The sequence below is a fragment of the Rosa chinensis genome, chromosome 3 (genome assembly GCF_002994745.2).
Source record: "Rosa chinensis cultivar Old Blush chromosome 3, RchiOBHm-V2, whole genome shotgun sequence".
NCBI classification, from domain to species: Eukaryota; Viridiplantae; Streptophyta; class Magnoliopsida; order Rosales; family Rosaceae; genus Rosa; species Rosa chinensis.
The window spans coordinates 43151807-43165666 of record NC_037090.1 but is presented as its reverse complement, the minus strand read 5'-3'; positions in this window follow the sequence as shown (position 1 = coordinate 43165666).

The following is a 13860-nucleotide window of genomic DNA, read 5'->3' as shown; positions in this document are numbered from 1 at the left end:
GTTGAAAACCACCTAGTTGGGACATTTAAGACACATTTTCTTAGATTCCAGCTTCTCTTTCTCAACACACTTCTTGAAGTATCAAGCCTTGCTGAATTGCTCCTAACATACTTTATTGCATTCCTTATTGAAGTCATAGATTTATCTAATGTTGATGGAGCAAGGAATCAAATGGGTAAAATTGGGGCAGGTGGTGTAATTAGGAGTCATGATGGCTCTTGGGTTGCTGGATTTTATGCCAACCTGGGAAGTGGCTCTGTTCTCCAATCTGAGGCATGGGGTCTGTTGTTGGGGCTAAAATTGGCCTATGATAATCAATGCTCCCATTTGTATGTTGAAAGTGATTCTGAAACCCTTATTAACATGGTAAAGAATGGAGTGGATGAAGTGCATCCTCTAAAGACTATCCTCAATTGTTGCTCATTCTTGCAGCAAAAGTTCCTGAGCTTTGATATTAGACACACCTATAGAGAAGTGAATGCAGTTGCAGATATCCTATCCAAGGATAGGTTGCAGGCTGAAGCTGGGGTGCATGTCATGTTGCATCCTCCTCCACAAGTCATTAACTCTCTTCTTGATGACTTGTGTGAATTTCCTAGAGTTAGGATCGTGAATTCCGAAGTTTAGTTTTTCTTTCTTTTTGGGCCTCTTGGCTCCCATTTATCCAAAAAAAAAAAAAGGTTGTTTCCCCCAATTTGCCATTTTCTTCCTCACATTATCCACAATCATCATCAAAATCCTCTCTATACCCCATTGAATCAAGCATGTTTTATAAGCTTACCTATCGTTATGACCTGATGATTAGGGATTACACAAAAGTTGAGAATCCTTTTGTGTATATTCTATCCACAATCTATAAACCATTTAGTTTATATTTTGCACTTATATCCCTGTATATCACTGGTTAAACATACATTATCTGCAATTCTTTCCTCAGCTCTTTTTTTTTTTTTTTTTTTTTAAAAAAAATTTTATAGTTTTTTTTGAATCATACATGCTCAAAAACAGTTTAACTAAGGTTCTCCTAGATGGAATTTCATACTTAGGGCACGTTACTGAACAAAATCTCTAAAAACATGGCCTTTCAATTATGCTAAATGGTAATTTATCTAGCATAATCATCTCAGTTACAGCTGTCGTACAGTTCTCCTATGATATGTTCCTAATCTCAAGTTACCGGTTTACTGGCCATTTGGATGGTAAACGATAGCTATTTTTGCTTTTACCTCGTTTCAGACTTTTTAGGGGTTTTAAAGGTTGGATTTTTGTTCGGCTCAGTTTTTTAGAAAATTTTCTTCATGGAAGTTGTAGATGATGATAAATCCGAATTCGTGGACATGCGGTGCGTTAAAATCAGAGTTTTAATGAATAAGTTATAAAGGTTTAAAGTTAGTGGCAATCTTGTAATTTTTTGGAGTTTTCTTTAAGTATAATTGGAAGCTTCCCGAAAGGGAACTATTATTTTTAGTGATTTCCATTTCTGGAAATCGAAGAGAGAGAGAGAGAGAGAGAGAGAGAGAGAGAGAGAGATCGACAAATTTCCCGGCCTCGTTGGCGGCGATTTCGGCCATCTATGGCCGTGAAACCAATCCTATTTGGCCCGTCGTGACTTCCTCTTCCTATATGTGCTGGTGGCGCATGCCAATTTTGGCGCTAGGAGGCGGAACAAACAAAGAACTCTGGTGACGTCATTTTTGATTTTTCGGCAAATTACCGATTTTCCGACCACACCACCTCCTGGGCTTTGAAGCCCCTTCCCCCACGATCCTAACCCACCAGTTCTCTTGCTCCAGTTCACTTTGAGCCAATCATATTGAAGATTTGAGTAATTTTGAGGATTTTGGGTTCGTGGTGAATTCTGCCCTATACATTTAAAATTAATATTGTAGTTGAGAAATTTGTTGGAGATGATGATTGGATCATAATGATGTAATTTGGTGACCCAATTCGAGGTTGGAACTGGCGGCGTGGGGCCCACGCGCATCCGCCAGTGGCGGTGCTTGCGGCCATTCTGGCTCGTTGTTATGAGCGTATAAGTGTAGTTTGGTAGCCATACGGCGAACTTTGTGATTGATCAGAATTTCTGAAGTTTTAGATTTTCGGATTGTGATTCGAGGAGATTCAACCGTTGGATCGTCTTCATTTCTCATTGGGATGTTAGAATAATTAAATTAGCGAAACTATAGAAGTTTTTGGGTTGTTTCCGATGTGATTTCGGATATTCGACAAATTATTTGTGTGAGGGGTTCTCGGGTTTTGTTTTATGATCGTTTTTGGTTTTGAATCATCATTTATGAGTTTGATGTCGCCGAAATAGGCACTCAATTTAAAACCCTGTTGTCATTCGTTAGTATATAAGCAAGGGATTGTTCTAACCAGGGATTGAGGGTACTCCTGCAAAGATGGGTCAATTTAAAGTTAGTAATTATTAAAACAAATATTAACAAGTATTTATCTACAAATTTACACAAGAAACACGCCATAAAAGGGGGATTCAACTTTTGGTTTCTAAGTTCCTACGAGATAAAACAAAGAGATAATTATATACATATGTTCTACTTCTTCACACTCAAATCAGAATTTCAAACCATATCAACATGCAATAAGTTGTGTCAATCTATACAACCTAAAGTCGTGCCAACACTAAATATCAGAAATGAATTTGAAGTACAAGTCTAAAGAGATCGAGTACTACTTTAATTCTTCTTTTTAATCTTCTAAGTTAGGAAAAGTCTATAACTTAAAATAAAACATTATGTTAATACTAAAGAGCATCCGTCAACGTTAAACATGAATCATTAATTGCAATGAGAATTCTGAATTCAAACATGTATGCATATCCATAAAAAGTTACAAACGCACGAAACATGTAGCATATAATCTTCACCATTGTTCATAGTCTTTACCACTTTAATTTCTGCCCTAAAATGATTAGGTGCATTAGAACACAAATTTGGCTTTTTTTAACCTGCAGATTAATATCATTGTTCAAACCAAATCATATGCTTAAAGATATAAAAGGATGGCACAAAATTAGATTGTAAAGATATCATAAACAACTCAAGAACATAAAGAAACAAATCTGAAAATTACTAACATAAACTCATTCTTAACAAAAATCCAACTCCAATAACAAGTTCATAATCGAAATCTAAAGTTTAATACTAAAGAGTACGAAAACTGAAAGAAGGGCCATAGATTCCACTTTTTGATCTTCAAGGAAGCTTGGAGAACATCAAGAGAATAGACAGCTAGGCCTTCAAGAACACAAGCAGCCTTGGAGAGGACCTAAAGCTCTTCACGGCAAGAGGCTTTTTCTGAATTTTAGAGAGAGTTTTGGAGAGAAGAAAGCTCGGCTAATGAACTGAATTTTGCATCAAGAAGTGATCGTCTTGGCGTAAAGAATGGCTGCTATTTATAGAGGAATCCTCCTCTCTTATGATGTGATCTTGGCCATTCATCTAGAAGTGAATTCTCCTCCAAGTTCCCTTGATTTTCTCACCACAAAGTCTTGAATTTTCTGATCCCTTTTCCCCTTAAAGGCTCATGGTTTATTCCTTGGATATCTCTAGAGTTAGTCATGCAATGTTCCTTCTCTTTTCCTTGAATAATGACAGAATGCATCCCTTATTCCTCTCTTGTATTTTCTGATTTTATTCCATAAAGAGTACACGGCATATCCTCTTAAGTTCTCTAGAATTTTGCACGGCAAACACCACCTTTCCCTCCTTTGAATTGCATTAACTTCTTCCTCCAAGAGTTGTGCTTACAACGAATTCCTACAATAAAGGAAAATCAGAAATTAGTTAGAGTCTATAACTAATAGAAAATAAGATAAATAGGAATAAATATTGAATATAAACACTCCTCTATTATCTCCACCAAATAAGGAGAATTTATGTGAATAAAACTCCTTGAATTCCTTCTTATTTTTGTGCATCATTCCCTTCTTCTTTGCACGAAAAAAAGTCTTCTTCTCCTTCAAGTCTTGGCGTCATCTCTTAAGAATCCTCAATGTGATGGACTCCTAAATTCTCTCTTTAAAATAAGAAAATCAAAAATAAGAAAGTTCAAAAGAAGAAAGTTCCCTAAAACAAAATAGGAAAGATTTCCTAAAATGAAAGAGAAACGTTTCTAAAATGACTTATCCTTTATTTACTCTCATTTTTGCTCTTTTTAGCCTATTTTCTCCATTTTCGACCTTGAAGTACCTAAAAACAGAAACTATGTTAGAGTTAGTAATTTTAAGAGAATAACTTAGCAAAATGAGGGAAAATACATATTAAAAACGTTACACTTTGTGCTCCTATCAAAGATATAATTGTGCACAGGATGACGTACTGAGATACTGGTCGACGAAGAAACCCGTATGCAGGGTCTCCTAAATGGTACTGTGAGTGGATTTTGATTTTAAATGATGCATGCAATTATTTCTGAATTTATGATTTATTTAATTATCTTTTTATTTATCGAGTGTTATTTGGTTTTGGATATTATTTGGTTTGGATTATATTTCGAGCATATGATCCGATTTCAAAATTTGATTTCGATTTATCTCGTGGATTTGCTTTTAATGATAATTTCAGAGATTTAATTGTGATTTATTTCGATGATGGCTTTTGGGAAAGATTTTGCCTTGCCATTCGTTTGACTCTGAGTTGTCGATGATTTATCTCCAAGAAATGGTTATCATTTGGAATCATGAACTTTTTTTTTAAGCTTGCTTATTTTACTCATTGATGGATTTGAGAAGAACTTGACATGTGGGACACGTCGTTGATTTATTTGATTTATCTATTATTTGTCCCTTATTTGTTTATGAATTCGAGAATATTTTTAAGGGGAAATGATCATTTACCCAATTTCAGCTTAAAAATTGCCCATTTGCTCCATTAACAGTTTTTTAACCCCATTTACCAAAAACACTCTAAGAGATTATTTCCCTAATACCCAAATAATTTTTTTTTTACTCTTTTTATGTTAAAGGAAAAACATATTATGTGTCTTCGTCAAAGAGATTGACAGAGAGGGAATCAAGTAATTAGCAATCACCATCAATCAACATGGATCAAGGACAAATCAGTAGTTAATGTCATCATTGTAATTGATATTTCGTTATAATTCTCTCCCTATATAAAGGGGCTATGAAATGAAATGAGTAGACCAATTCCAATTTTCATTTTACTTTTACACGTTATCAGCACGCTCAGAGCAAATTGCCAAGAGAAAAAACCCAGCTTCGAAAAAAAAAAACCAAAAACCTAGAAGAAAAAAAACTTTTCTTCTTTTCTGCCGTCACCCCAATTCAAAAAAAAAAAAAAAAAATTCGTCCAGAACGGCCCGTCTGGACCGGCCTCAGCCCCCGCGCCTCAACCCACCTGCGCGGCCTCTTTCCCAGCACGCACAAGCCACCTCCCCGTGTCAGATTTTGTCAAGATAGCAGCAGCCATCTGGGTTATCTCCACCATCGCAGCACCCTCCCTCAGTTCCAATTCTGAACCCAGAATCCCACGGTGTCGTCCTCCGCCTAGTACCACTGCGTCGCCTGCCTGACCGTGTTTGGGGAAGGCCAGTGGTGCCGGAAACTCCCTGCACGTGGTCACCGGTTTCCATTGGAGGTGTTCCTGCAGCAAACCAGAGGAAAACGCGGAAAGGAAGAAGAAGAAAAAAAAAAGAAATAAAAAAAAATGAAAAGGAGGTGACCCGGCCCAAATAAAAAAAAAGAGAGAGAAAACGTGACCCGGGACAAAGTAAAGACTCGGCCCAAAAAAAAAAAAAAGCTGGCCTCTGCGGCCCAGAAAAAAAAAAAAAGCAAAGAAAAAATAAAAGGCCTTGAGGCCCACAGAAAAAAACAGTGAGAAAAAAAAAAGGGCCCAAAGAACAGACCAGGCCTAGAAAAAAAAATATACAGAAAACAAGGAAAAGAAAAAAACAAGAACAAGGCCCACTGCTAAAAGAGAAAGGAAGCGGCTTAGTTTTTCTCAAGCTCGAAAACATCGCTACGCACGCCTGCATCAACACCCGCGTGCGCTAGAATTGTTTTATTTTCTCGAAATCAAGTATGTTTTCTTTATTATTTTTTTTTTTAACCAAGCATGTGAATTTGATTTATCTTTTCTATTTTTAAGCATGCTTTAGATTTTATTATATATGCTTTTTTTATAAAATTTTCGAACATGTTTAGTTAGATTATATTAATCATTTTAAGCATGCTTTGTCATTTATGCTTTATATAATTATTTTTAAGCATGATTATATATTTTATTTTTGAGCATGCCATATATATCTATATATATTGTTATATATTATTTATGAAATTTTGAGCATGTTTTTATTTTATTTACGCTTATATAAATTATTTCTACGCATGCTTTGTATTATACTATTGTTTACATTTTATTTTATGCATGATATATTCTTGCTATTATTATATAATTTGCTATGATTATGTGTAGTATATAATTTGTTGTATATTTATGAAATTTGAGGATGCCATGTACTTTATTTCTTATATATGCTATGTTTAAATGTGCTATGCTTATTTTTAGAATGCAATATACAAAAATTGCGTTTTGCCATGATAATGAAAAGGACAAAATACTATTTACTCCCTATATTTATAGGGTCTCGACGTTTCAGTCCCTGATGTTTCAATTTCACCTAAAAACTCCCTGAACTTTCCAGTTTCATCTAAAAATTCCCTGCCATCAATTTTCCGTTAAAAAATCTGTTATCTTGCTGACGTGGCACTATATCAACAGTAAAATGACTATTTTACCCTTATTGACCCCCAAAAAAAATTTACTCTTTTTCTTTTTCTTTTTTTTAACTCTTTTTTCTCTATTTTTTAATTTGTTCTTTTTTATTCCTACTTTTTTTAACTCTTTTTCTCTATTTTTAAATTTGTTCTCTTTTTTTTTTTCCTACTCTTTTTTTTTTTTACTCTTTTTCTCCCTTTTTTTTAACTCTCTTTTCTCTTTTTTTATTTATTTGTTCTCTCTTCTTTTTCTTTTAACCCTCTTTTCTCTTTTTTTTTCCTACTCTTTTTCTCTAACTCTTTTTTCTCTTTGTTTTTAAAAAACTTTTTCCTCTTTTTTTTATTTGTTCTCTCTCTTTTGTTTTTTTTATTTTTTATTTCTTTCTCTTTTCTGTTTACCTCTTCTTCCTCTTCCTCCTCTCTGCTCTTCGGCCTTCTTTTCCTCCTCCCTGATCGCAGCTCCAGTTTTCGGCGAGCATCACCACCTCTCCTAATCACCGTTGGCGTGCTCGCCGCTCCAAGAAAGTGTTGGCCATTCCACCATCCATCCATCATCACCGTCATGCTAGCAAGCATCACCACCTCTCCTAATCACCCCTCTCCATACAGCGGTTCCAAACCAAATCGGAGCACACCCAAATCAAATCAATTCACGTTCCACCTCCCTTTCTTCGGTGCCAAAACAGTTCAAACATTTCTCTCTAAAGTTACGATCAGAAACAGCCAAATAGACCAAAACATGGAAACTCACAAGAAAACTCAAATATCTTATCCTCTTCGAATCTCTATTGGCTCATCATCTCAGCAAACCAACACCAAAGAAACGTTATTGACGTCGAGAGAAAGTTTCTGGTATAGCTCCGACACCACGAAGGGGCCGGAATCTGAAGGGAAGAGAACCCGACCATTCCGGCTTCCAAGCGTGGCCGAAAACTGGAGCTACGATCAGGGAGGAGGAAAATAAGGCCGAAGAGCAGAGAGGAGGAAGAGGAAGAAGTGGTAAATAGAAAAGAGAAAGAAATATATATATATATACAAAGAGAGAACAAATAAAAAAAAGAGAAAAGAGAGTTAAAAAAAGAGAGAAAAAGAGTGGGAAAAAAAAAGAGAACAAATTTAAAAAATAAAAATAGAGAAAAAAGAGTAGGAAAAAAAGAGAGAACAAATTAAAAAAATAGAGAAAAAGAGTAGGAAAAAAAAGAGAACAAATTAAAAAAAATAGAGAAAAAAGAGATAAAAAAAAGTAGGAATAAAAAAGAACTAATTAAAAAAATAGAGAAAAAAGAGTTAAAAAAAGTAGGAATAAAAAAGAACAGATTAAAAAAATAGAGAAAAAAGAGTTAAAAAAAAAGTAGGAATAAAAAAGAACAAATTAAAAAAATAGAGAAAAAATGGTTAAAAAAGAGAAAAGAGAGTAATTTTTTTTTTTTTTGGGTCAGTAAGGGTAAAATAGTCATTTTACTGTTGAAATAGTGACACGTCAGCAAGATAACAGACTTTCAGGGACATTTTAGGTGAAATTAGAAAGTTCAGGGACTTTTTAGGTGAAATTGAAACGTCATGGATTGAATCGTCGAGACCTTATAAGTATAGGGAGTAAACAGTATTTTGTCCTAATGAAAATTCATGAGCATTATACACACACACTTACTGTGATAAAGTATTTTTCACATAGCATCGAAAAAAAATGTGACCATTACGAATCTTGGTCTTGAAATCTAATTCATATTTTTGGAAAATAATTTACGTGGATGTCTTTATGACTGCGTAATTTATATCTTCCCTCTTGTTTTATGTAGATGGCTGATCCAACTCAACCTGAGTTTGACATTTTGGACTCAGAGGGACTTGAGTACCACCGTTGGGTTTCCGATGTAGAAACTGCCTTTGTGGCAAAAGACTACACCGCCACTATTACCGACCCCAAAGATGATGAACTATCTAATAACGTGAAAGCAGATGCCTTAATGTTTCTGAGGCAACATATTGATCCTAGCCTACGCTGGGAGTACCTTCAGTTGAAGACACCCAAAGAACTGTGGGATGCCCTTAAGGGACGTTTTGGGAACATTCACGATACTTTGCTCCCAAGACTAGCTGTTCAGTGGAATGGAATCCGCTTGCTTGACTATAAAAGGGTCAATGACTTCAACAAGGACATGTTGCGCTTAAATGCACGTCTCAATTTTTGTGGAAGGGAAATCACAGAAGATGATATGATTTACAAGACTCTTTCCACCTTTCCTACTTCAGCGTTTATGCTAGCGGACAAGTATAGGCTGGAGTATGACAACAAAAGAATCACAACCTTCAATAAGTTGATCAGCCTATTGCAAGTGGCTGAGAGGCAAAATGAGGATCTCTTGAACAACAATGCTAGGCCCACTGGGACAAAGAAAATTCCCGAGGCTAATTATGGAGAAATAAAAGGTGGGAAGAACTCCAATGCAAAGGGGTTTGGACGTGCTGATCCCTACCCACGTGGCAACAATGCACCACGTGGAAAGGGACGTGGAGGTGATGGAAACAAGGTGCAAAAGGCACCTAAGAACCCTTCAGTCAAACAAGATAGAGTTGGCAATGAACCATGCTATTGATACGCTCAAAGCAAGCATATAATTTAACCCTAGAAATATCATTAGTAGTATAAGCAAGTAGGGATCGTTCTATTCCGGGGATTGAGGGTACACCTGTCAATGTAAGACAATATAAATAATTAAAATAAAACAAAGTATAATATTTACACATATAAACACTATTCATGAAATTAGGGGGGGTTTTAGGTTTTTGGTTTTTTCGAAAATTAAAAGAATTAAAACTAAGTATAAACAAAAACACAAATACAAGAATGAAATGTAAGAAACAAAGATTAAAACCAAGTTCATGATCAAATTCGAATTAACCCTACATTGTTCTTCCAAGTCATGTGAAAGGAGTTGATCATGTGAAACATTAGAAAGCAAACGATTTCCCATATTTTACTTTCAACGCTAATTAATCTAAGTGAAATCACAAAGACTAATCCTATCAAACATGCATTCAAGCCCTAGAAAGCTAGTCAATCATACATATTCAACGCATGAAACACAAAGAAAGGCTATCAACTCAAGTGTACAACTTCGTATGAATAAGTTCACCTAATTGCAATCCTTTTCAATTGAATTCGATTTTTGTCCAAAACCTTTACTACTTTTGATTTAAGTTCATAACACAAAAAGTTGAATCATGTTCTTAAATCTAGCACCACTCATACATAAACCCTAAAAGTTTCGAACCAATTAAGATTAACATACAAGAGATATCTATAAAGCAAATTCAATCGAACAATCACACATAAGCAACTTTGGAATCACAACATAAGAATCGAAATCCTTTATTCAATCATAAAATTTCAGATTATAAACTTTGTTCAAACATAACGTTAACTAGAACAATCTTTAACAAAATCAAACAAGGAGAATCAAAAGTGATTACAAGAAAGAAGGTTGAATTACACCATGAATGGAGAGATGGATGAATAACTCGAATGATGAAACAATGAAACTTGAAAGCAAGCTTCAAAGTACACGGCTTCAAGGTGGAATGGTGGAGATGCTCACGGCCTAGTCCTTGCTTCTTCCTTCCTTGCTTGAAAACGCCAAAGGTTGAACTAGAGAATGGAGAGAGCTTTCGCGCATAGAGAGAATTTTCTGAATTGTAAGGTGGTACCTTGAGACGTCTAGGGTGCTTGTATATATAGGGAACGGCAAGGCTTGGCCTCCAAGCCGTGATTTTCTGTTTATTTTCTCAAGGAATTAAATTAATAATTCCACATGCCTTCCACCAATGAGAAATTGCCAAATAAGCCCTAGTGTGTCATCCAACCAATCACAAAACTCCAAGAAGATTCCCTAATATATTCTTGCCGAAATCCCTTGAATATTTTCTGATTTTCTTCTTGTAATTTCGGCCAAAATATACTTAGGGTTTCTAGGAATGAATCTAGACGCCATTTGGTGCTTTTCTTGATGTCCACACTTTTTCTTCCATAAACTTCACCCTAGAAAATCTCTTGCGTAATCTTTTATTTCTTCTTGATATTTCACGCCACTTTTCTCTCCTCCCTTTGGTTTTCACGGCAACACATCCCTAGGGTTAGGGTTTTGCGTCACAAACCCTAATGTCATGGGCTTTGATGGGCCTTGATCCATTTTGCCGAAAATCCATAGAGTTCTTGGGCTTCGTTGCTTCATCTTCAAGCCTTCTCATCTTCCAACGCAAAACACATTATTTTTCCATTTCTTTTTCATGGTTGCGTTGGAAACTTGCTAGGGAAGCCTTCCTCCATTTCGCAGGATTTCCTGGTTGGACTAGGAAAGCTTATTTCTTCATTTCTGCTCAATTGTGTGACCCTTTTCGTCTCATATTTGTTCGCCTTAACGTTCGCAAGCTCCTCTTTCCATTTGTGAGTTCATTTCCACTTTTTAGCTCGGAGGTCCTGAAAATAGAAACTATTACTGAAAATAGAAACTTTCCTAAAACGAAAAATAGAAACTTTCTAAAATTGAGAAATGGAAAGTTTCTAAAAATGAAAAATAGAAACTTACTAAAAATGAAAAATAGAAACTTTCCTAAACTAAGAATGGAAACTTGCCAAAAATGAAAAATAGAAACTACAGAAATGGAAACTTTCTACAATAAGGAACTTTCCCAATCAAAGAATGGAAACTTTCCCAAACAGGGATTTTTCAAGGAAATGGCGCAGAAAATGTAGGGAAATGCAGTTAAAACGTCGCATTAAAATGCTCCTATCTGCTATAGGTGTGGAATCATTGGGAATTGGTACAAGAACTGCCAAGCAAGCAACATAGTTGCAGCCACTTACAAGAGATATTGAGATTCTAAAGAACAAGAAACTCACTATATGGAAGAAGGGGGCCATGACCCAGATGTCAACCTCACAATTGCAGACCTCAATGGCAACAAGGAACTTGCTCAGTCAATGGATGCAGTAGATTTTGACTGACCTGCTTTATCTATTTATTTTCCAAAGACAGATGTGAAGGCATAATGCCTCATTTTTAATTAGACTATTACTTGGTCTTAAAGTTTATTTCAATAATGGTTTAATGAATTAGATTTATGAATATGACCTTGATTTGATTATCGTTGGCTTATTAATAAATTTTGAATTTTATTCTGAAGCACTGAATTTATTCAAATTTATTTACTACACATATTTTCATGGTTCGAAATTGCACTATAAAGATGTAAAGCAATACATCTAAAAAAAGAAAAAATTATTTGAATGAAAATATTATCATTCTACCAAAATAGAAATACTCTAAAGAATATGAGATATGCTCTGTATGCACCAAGAGCTAATCGAACCTTGTTAAGATTCAAAGATATTTGTGCCAACGATTATCATGTAGAAACACACTGTGAGAATGGAACTGAATACCTTTATATTACCTCTAATGAATGTGGAAGGAAACGCATTTTAGAGAAACTTATGAGTCTAGTGGACTATACCTCACTACGATTCGGATCATTGAATCCTATACTGTCACCATAATGAAATGTGGGATACTGACTCATACAGGCTTTGGCATGACCTCCTATGGCACCGAGGTCGTGACATGATGATCCGTATTTTAAAGAACTCATATGGAATCCCTTCTTTCGAGTGAAAAATAAAGTGGGAGAAAAATCTGTCACACTGCAAGGTGTCAGTCCTCGTACTGCTCAAATGCAGTCATTGCTTTCTGAAGTACCAGAAGCACTACATCCCATTATGCCTCATTGACTATTTCAAAGGCACATCACTCATTTTGCAAAGCCTGCTCTTTAGCAAAAACAGGATCGAGACCTTCCTATGCTAAAGACACAAAACAAAACATTCCATTCTTACAAATGATACAAAGAGATGTCTGTGGACCTATCCATCCAGAATGCGGACCATTCAAGTACTTTATGGTTCTGGTGGATGTTTCGACAATCTGGTCACATGTCGTTTTATTGTCCACAAGAAATGATGCAAAACTCCTAGCACAGATTATACGTTTAAAGGCTCACCACCCTGATCACCCTATCAAGTCTATAAGGCTTGATAACGCTAGAGAGTTTACATCAAAAGCATTTGATGAATATTGCATGTCTATTGGGATCGAGGTAGAGCATCCTGTACCCCATGTGCATACACAAAATGGTCTCGCAGAAACCACCATCCACAGGCTACAGATGGTGGCCAGGGCATTGGTCATGCGCACCAACCTGCCTATATCTGCATGGGGTTATGCAATATTGCACGCAGCTTTACTTATTCGTTTCAGACCCACAACTAGCCAACCATTTTTTGCGTACCAGTTGGTAACTGGATATGAGCCTGACATTTCACACTTACGCATATTTGGTTGCGCAGTATATGTGCCTATTGCGCCCCCACAGCGCATCAAAATGGGTCCTCAGAGACGATTAAGTATTTATGTTGGATACGAATCCCCAACAATTATCCACTATTTGGAACCCTTGACAGGCGATCTCTTTACCGCTAGATTTGCGGAATGTCACTTTGATGAGACAGTCTTCTTGTCGTTAGAGGGAGATAGGAAAAAGGATTTTCCAAGGGAACGACAGGAATTGTTGTGGTTTATCCCCACTCTGTCTCATTTTGATCCCCGCACTTCACAAAGTGAAAGTGAAGTGAAAAGAATAATCGATCTTCAGAATGTAGCAGATTCGATGTCTGATGCGTTTACTGATATCACAAAAGTGACGAGATCACATATACCAGCTGCAAATGTGCCTGCAAGGTTAGAAGTCCCTAACAAGGGGCACGGTGCCGCAGATAGAGGCACTGCAACCACACTTAGTGGAGGTGTGGTTGAGGCCGTGGCTCCCCAAAGGAAGAGCCCCGAGGTCACTTGGTTCAATTGACACTCACCCAAGGAAGAAGAGGGCGAGTAAGGCATAAACCAATCATCAATGTATAGAATCCCTCTCATGAGATTGTCTCTAATTATAGTTATGTCCATGAATCAATACTGGAGGACGTGACGATGTTTAAAATGATTCCAGAGAACAAAGAAATCTCAAAGGATTATGAGAGTGCGTATGAGTTG